Consider the following 8,327-nt stretch of genomic DNA (forward strand, 5'->3'; position numbering starts at 1 on the left):
CCAACTCAGTGCTAAGATCAGTTATTTCTACCTGCTAAAGGAGTGAAAGTGTTGTCTGACTTCTATAAATTTTGGTATCCTGGGACAGAGTCCCTATTGTTCTGCCCTAGTTATGGCTCTTATTCTATAGTTGTTGTTGGTGGTGGTAGTTCTTCATTTTTGAAGAGGACCAATGATATCATGGGGTGGGCTTCACTTGTTTGTGAATTGGATTTAAGTGTATACATGAAAGAAAGGGGAAGGAATAGATGAATCATAGCTAATGATTTTTTAAAAAAATTTCAGTGAAAAATCTGGTTAGAGTCTTAGTAATAAGAGGAGGACAGTGAAGTTGAAAGAAGGAATTGAAAATTTCAGTGTATATAACAGAATACTAAAACTGGCTGGTTTTACCTAGGGCAAAGTTCAGGAGAGAGAAAATGACTATAATGAACTGTCCTAGCTTTATCTCCCCTTTGTCCTGAGTAGCTGCCCTTGTATAGGAGCACCAGAATCAGAGAGCGGCAGAGATACACAGCTCCAGGCTTATGTATTGCCAAGAAGTTAAGACATCTGGGCAAGGAAATCGGGTCTGGAAAGAAGCGGGGACACAGTTCATTAGATTCAAATACTAGAGACATTGAAAGGAGTTGGACGTCCCTACCAGGGAAGTGAGCTAGCCATAAAGAGTTGTGTCATTACAAACTGAGAGTGGAAGCTGAAGAAAATAAATTGGAGGTACAACAGATAGGGAATTAGAAGGGACCTCAGAGACCATGTAGTTAAATATCCTTATTTTACAGAGAAGGAAACTGAGGCCCACCGAGGTTAAGTGACTTGCCCAAGGTCATACAGATTGTCGGCACCAGAAGCAGGGTCTTTTGACTCTATAGTCAGTGCTTTCTTCATTCAATTGTGTTACTTTTGCCTTTGGAAATAACTCTGAGAATGTCTGGTGATGTGTTTATTAATAACACACAACATGTTGATTGATCCTGTAATTGTTTTCATGTATCCGGATATGATCTTTGGGACAATCCTAGTGGAGACCAGAGAACTTTAGATCTTCTGTGGCCTCATGGAAACTAAGGAGAGTGTGAAAACAGGCAGATCCTTAGAGGGAGAAATGATGTATGTATGAAAGAATTACAAAACCTCAAAGTTGGAGGAGACCCCAGAGGTCATCCAATACACAGCACTCTTGTATGGCAAGTGCATTCAATATTTATCTTATAGCAATAAAAACAAACATAATCATATTTTTCCTTACTATTAAGGATGGGGGAAGGGAATACAAATACTGAACTCCTACCATACTCTGCTAAGACGTACAATTTTAAAGTCAGAATGATTCAGCCAAAAAGAAGTCATTCTTAGCTTTTCCTGAAGCTCTATTTTCTCAAGCACACTCCCAAATATTAGGAGCTGAAAAAAAGAAAAAAGACACAGGCTGTCCAAAGTAAACCAGCTAGAGGCAGGAGTAGCACTTGAATGTCTTTTTAATCATCACTACTTTTCTTCCTATTTCTCAGCATGTAAAACTCCTTGCCAATTGACCAGGCTGTTATGACAAGCTATTCAAATAACCTCGTTGTACATAGGAACATCTCTGCAGCAAAATGCATCTAAATCTCTAAATGTTGCTCGAAGAAACACAGTATTATAGTAAAAGTATATACTAAGACTCATATAATATTCATTTAGTTTAGCTGCTAGATTTAATTTATTGCTCTTTCACTTTTTTTACTGTATCATGTTGTTCAAAGTTGTCCTCTTTCTTTGTGACCAAAATGCTGTACAGAGTTCTAATTCCTTTAAAATTCTTTTTGAAACCATTCCACATATACAAAATGACTTTAAAAATTCATTTTCTATTATTGCCTACATTGTAGACTGTTCTTACTCTTCCATGGAACTGAGGTGACCACTATAAAAGTATTAAAAACAGATAGATTTATCCCATGATTGAATTTAATCTATCTTATAATTAAATAATAACAATGATAACTAACATTTATATAGTGCTTCCTATATGCCAGGCACTGTTGCTGAGTGCTTTGCAATTATTATCTCATGTGATTCTCACAGCAACCCTAAGAGGTAGGTGCTATTATTATCCCCATTTTACAGATGAGGAAACTAAGATAAACAGAGGTTAAGTGACTATGTCTGAGGTTAGGTTTGAACTCAGGAAGTCTTATTGACTCTAGGCCCAGTGCTCTATCCACAGCGACACCTAGCTGCCTCTAATTGAAGGTGATTAGATAAAAAGATAATCTACATTGAAGACAGGGGCCCTCAGGCCTAGATGGGACTTGGAATCTTCGGAACCCTCTGGAAGCTGAACCCAGGAAATTTGTCTAGAGAGAGGATAGCTTCAAACATGGTACCAGTTGGACTTGCTATGCTCCTGTCCATGCTGGACTTGCTTAAAGTTATTATGAGTCAGAATGAATATTATAGATCCTTAGCAAAGTGAAGGACTTTTCTTGTAATCTTAAACCAGAAGGAAGGAAGCACTAGGAGCAGAAAGCTTTGAAACAAGAAGCGTTTAAGACTCAATTCTGTGAATAAAATAAGGAGTATTCTCAGGACTTTCTTTCCTTCCATCTGACTCTTGAAATATTTCCAAAATAAGAAAAAAAAACCCAACCCCAACACAACAGTTCATTCATGTTTGATTTTTCAGAGCAATAAATTTCAAGCATTCTGATTGTCAAATAAAATTCTCGCAAAAGTATAGCACATGAAAATGGTAGTTGTTCTCTACCGCAATTTAATCTCATTATTTCTCTGAATACTATAATCTCCTTTAACATTTGGATAGCTCCCTAATCTTATCTATGGGCAGTTAGGTGGTGTAATGGCTAGAGTAGAGGGCCTGGAGTCAGAAAGAACTGACTCAATTCAGACACTTACTAGCTGTGGGGCTCTGGGCAAGTCACTTAACCCTGTTTGCCCCAGTTTCCTCATCTGGAAAACGAGCTGGAGAAGGAAATGGCAAACCTCTCTGGTATCTTTGCCAAGAAAACCCCAAATGGGGTCATGAAGAGTCAGACATGACTGAAAATAACTAATGAACAATAACAGTCTCATCAATATAGGACTTGGTCCTTATACACCTTCTCATTCTGTGTCCCTCTTCTGTGCTCTTCATTAAACCTTCCTTCGAAGATGCGGCCACTCAAATGTGCTAGAATACTCTCTTTAGCTGTTAAGATCTCGAGTATCCCAATGTACCATGTTTTTTATACATATAAACTCCTTAAGAGGAAAATATGAAAACATTGGCTTGCGGACCATCATACCTGCAATTATACTGATGTTGAATGAATTAGTTCTTCCTTTATTGTCAATTTTTAAAAAACTTGAATTTTTGCTCCTCTTCTTCAGAAAACTCATCAAGGCGTGACCTTGAATTGACCTTGAATTCTTAAGGTCTATGCTAATGGAATACAAATTTGGGGGGATCCTACCAAGCTAGACAGGTTTCAGTGGTGAATCAGGCAATGAACAAGTAAGTGTCTGTCATCAGAGGACAAGTGTAGTTAACTTCAAGGAGACTCATTATCAAAGTTTTGGTGATTTCCATCCCCTTCTCCCCAAACCAGTCTTATTTTGGTCACAGCAGCTCAACAATAGCAACACAACAAGTGAACTATTATAGCTCAGCTATTTAAAAAAAAAAGATCCTTTCAAAGTGCCTAGGTATGTGTGATGGATGGATGAATGGATGGATGGATAGATGGATGGAGGGACAGAAGAAAAGGAAGAAGAAAGGAAAGAAGGAAGCAAGGAAGGAAGGGAAGAAACATTTATTCAGTGCCTGCTGTGTACAATGTACAGTGCTATGTTCTGGAGATACAAATAGAAGCAGAAAAGACAGACAATCCCTATTCCAAGTGCCTATGTTTTAATGAGGGAAGACTATATACAAAAAGAAGCAGGGGAGTGGGGAGTTAAAGCAGGGGGAATTAAAGTCAGGAAATGGGCCAGCGGGGAAATGAAAGCCTGACTACAGAGTCCCTTCACAAAATGGAGGCTCCAGGGGTGACATACCAGTAGGAGAAGGGCTTTGGATGAAAGAGGCCCAATTCTAAGTTCTAAGAAAGTCTGGAGCCAGGCAGGCAGAGGAATGAAGAACAGAATAAATATGAATGGGCAGGAATACTTTAGTTTGGAGAGGCTTTATTCATTGTAAAGGGGGAAAAACGAATCAGTGCAAAGTTTTCAGTCTGAAAATAAATTTTACAAGTGAACCTATCCTGGCAGGGGTAATGGATCATTTGTTGCCTAAGGGTTCAGATAAGCCATTGCCTTAGTAAAACCATACTCCCAGATAAAAGCAGCCCTTGAGGAGGTAAGGGCAGCTTCTCTAGGAGTTACCAAGCTACTCAAAAGGAAGTAACGGTAGAGGGCAAGGAGGTACCAGGAGGTCTTTGAAGCCTACTACTCAGTACATAATGCAGTCCATATATACTCCTTGCTTAAAAGGCCCACAGCTTGGTTTCAGAACAATCCACCTGGGGGCAAAGTTAACTCAAACTGCCCTGAGTCTGTTCCACAGCATCCAATCTCACAGTAACTCTAGGACAGGGGAAAGTTAGAGATGAGCCAATTCAAGTCTCCCTGGGCCTGTAATACAGTGACCAGACTCACAATAGGGGGTGTGGGGAGGGAAGAAAGCAGAGTGAGAATAACTCAAGCTGTCCAGGGTCCGCATCATAGACTCCTAGCCCACAACAGAGCCTCTCAGAATAGATTCTTCAAGTCCTCAAGAATGTATGATGATGGAAAAAAATAATTACCTTTTCCAATTGAGAGAAAGAAAACTGTTGGAACAGTTTAGGCAATGCCTATCCAATTTTAGGGAAAAAAAAGTCTTTTGGACTACATTTCATCCTCTAAACCTTCAAAAGCCTATCATTTATCATTAATATTGAAATGAAACAGGAAATACCTGTACTAAGAGAACCTTTGAAAACATGCAGAATAATTGGCAAAGAATATTTTGGGAGGCACTGACAATAATGTAATGCCTGGATTAGTCTTTCAAAAAAACATGAAATTGTAGCTGCTAGGCATATGTAGCTGAAGATTCAGCATTCCAGCATGGACTATTATAACTCAGGACTTCTGATATTCTGACATATTATTTAACAAAAAGCACATGGAAGATGATGCACAGCTCTTGTCTGCGTCAAACTTCTACCAGCTTTGCTGGGATTTATGCATATGACTAGACCGAAAGACACATTTTGAAGTGCTCTGATGCTTGTGCACAACAGTGAGGGAGAACATATAGTCCTTTCCATTTGTCTTTTCATCCAGATCCACACCCCTCCCCCTAACCTCAGCCTTACCCCATTACAGATCTCTGGGACTGTAAGATTTCTCAGAGCAGTGGCCCTCTATTTCATCACAAAGATCCCCAGATCAGGGTTCTTTTACTTGTTGAGACTTCCTGTTCTTTGCAATAAGATACACGGCTTCCTGAAAATGTGGTAGCTTTGTACTTCTAATACTTCCTTAGGTTTTCTTGACCTAAAAATCATATTCTTAAAAAAAAAAAGAATATATGTGCTAAACTCTTAGTATTTTTCCTCCTTTTATCCAAATTATTCTATGTCTTCATAACTCTAGATTAGAGGAATAAAAGTTAAAGATTCTGGTGTAAATTTGGAAGGCATTATACAAAATTAACATAGGGGCATATGTACCACACTCCTTGCAAATTAAAATCTAACAATAACAAACAATGTCGTGCCCAACAGGCTGGGGGCACTGTTTATTTTCTGTCATCTACCAAGGGGCCCCCTCCCCTCTGGCTTCCTGTGTGTAACTACATGGGAAGGTAGACTGGGCTCAGTCCTGGAGATACCTGGTCTCTAATAGAGGGGTTAATCTCTTTTACTCCTACTCTGATTTTTTTTTTTATACCCCTGCCCTGAAGCTCGGGAAAAATTACTTATAGCTTAGGTTTTGGTTCATGCCTTGCCAAAGAGGGGAGTACCAAAGTACTCAAATACAACATGAATCAGATATAGGAAAGCTATTTTGTCACACAAAAGAAATGCTTAACACACACAAGATTCATGAACACATAACAATTATTAACGATTTCCAGAAAGGTTGATCCTTAAAATATCAAGATAATATAATTTGCAGAACTGCTTAAGGGGCATTTTTGGTTTTCACCTATGCTCTGCACTGTCTAAACAATCACCTCCAGGTCTAGGTCTTTTGGCAAGTCAGAACAGATGTTGAACTTCTCCCATTGGCAGTATCCTTTCTCATGCAGAACCTCTGCCTTCTACCAATCAGCTCCTATCAATTAACCTGGGAACTCTGGACCTCTCAAACTCACAAGGTTGTCTCCAAATCTGGACATATTCATCTCAAGATCTTTACTCATTCATCTATGCTCAGAAGAGGAACAGAAGGCAAAAAAAGGAAGCCAGGGGGCCGGCTCCAAGCTCACCTAGTTGAACCTCTTCTCCCCACCTCCCCAAGCTGTAACATTATGGAAGAACTCTCTGCCAAATGCCCTGGAAAGTCAAAGGAAGAAAATAAGACAGAAACTGTCCCTTCTTTTTAACTGACATAGCACCCGACCCTGTGGTCACTACTGAGCAGGGGAGAGAATCAAGGCATCACCCAGGCTTGGCTTTGTCTGTCATATCACCAAGCTCTTTGAGCATTGAGTCATATGTGACAGATCTGAAGCAGGCAGAGCAACTCTGAGCATGTTCCATTCCTGTTGCCAAAAAAAAAAAAAGATTCCTAAAGAACAGAAATGTGGGTAGCTAACACACTATACTAAATGAAGTTGAGAATTTTTTTAAACCCATGTTTCTGTTATTTAGAATATTGGAAAAAGATATCAAGATAAAAAACAATTCAACAAAATAAACATTGACCACTGAAGCTGAGTTCAGAAAATATTAGTCTTCAGGTTAAAGGTTACTATAAATCTCCAATTTTACTGTTTCCACCTTAGATCCATTACTGTGATGAAGAATTTAATACTTCAGAAAGTTTGTATGCTCATTAAGGCAAGTGGTCCTTCTATTGATTAAATGGCATTGCATACACACCTTCTAATCCCTTGTTATTCTTATCCAAGCTTGTGGATTCATTCAACATACCAGTGGTCTTCCTCTAGGCTATTGTGTTTTTACATTTCCTGTAGTACTTAAGCTCTTCCCTTGCTCTCACCACAGGGCTGACCTACCTCATTTTTTTGCTTGTCCATTTCCTTACACTACCCCTTGCACAACAGTCATCTTTGGAAATATACAAACAGCCTACTTGTGCCCACCATGAGCTCCCCCAGCCCCTTGCCTTTGGGACATCAGCAACTTTGATTCCTCTGCAGCTGCAGTGAGACCCCTGTGATGAATATACACTAAAAAAAAAAAAGCTCATCTTTAATTTCTGAAATGAGTTCTTGTGTTTTCTCTCTAGAAAAACCACGTGGGTAATCATTTTTTGATGGCTTTCCCTTTCCTAGTAAAATTGGACAAACATTTGAAATTTTATGTCTTCCCCCAATTACATCTTTCAAAAAATTGTTGAGGAGTCAAAATTTTAAATTCCTCATGATTTTTTTCTTAGAATAACTTTTTATATAAATTTGCATTTTAAATTTTAATCTTACTTCCATAAAGAAATGTCATGACACCATAAATTAGACAACATCTGTTAATTAGATAAAGGACTGGAATGAGAGCCAGATATTTTGGGTTCTGTTGTTTCATGTACCTGAATTCTCTTGTTAGTCATAAAATAGGCCCAAATAATACTATTTCTGACCACATTTTTTCTTTTTTTTGCTATTATAGGAGAAATGTACCTTTTCCCATATAGCTGAAATAGAATTTTATTTTGATAACCCTCTGCTTGTGGAGACTTTCTCCCCTCTGGATTTTTTCGACACTACTTTCTCTTAGTTCTCCTATTGGTCTGATTGCTCCTTCTGATCCATTGCTGATTAGTCATCTGTATTACACTCCCTAATTGTGAGTTTCTTTAAGATTCTGTCCCAGGCCCTTTTCTCTCCTCTCTCCATACTCTATTCCTAGGGTAAACCCATCAGCTTCCATGGGGTTAATTATCATCTCTTTGCAGATACCTTCTCACTCTGTACATTCAGCCCCAATCTTTCTCCTAAACTTTGGTTTCATGTCATTGCCTACTGAACATTTCAAAATAGAGACATCAAATTCCACCTGTCCAAAACTGAAGTCATTATCTCCCCCTGCAAAAAAAACACCCTTCTTCCAAACCTCCCTATTTCTGCTGAAGGCACTGTTATCTTTCTGGTCTCCCATATTTGGAAGCTTGGC

Source organism: Phascolarctos cinereus, unplaced genomic scaffold (genome assembly GCF_003287225.1).
Source record: "Phascolarctos cinereus isolate Bilbo 61053 unplaced genomic scaffold, phaCin_HiC Scaffold_4;HRSCAF=312, whole genome shotgun sequence".
Classification (NCBI taxonomy): Eukaryota; Metazoa; Chordata; class Mammalia; order Diprotodontia; family Phascolarctidae; genus Phascolarctos; species Phascolarctos cinereus.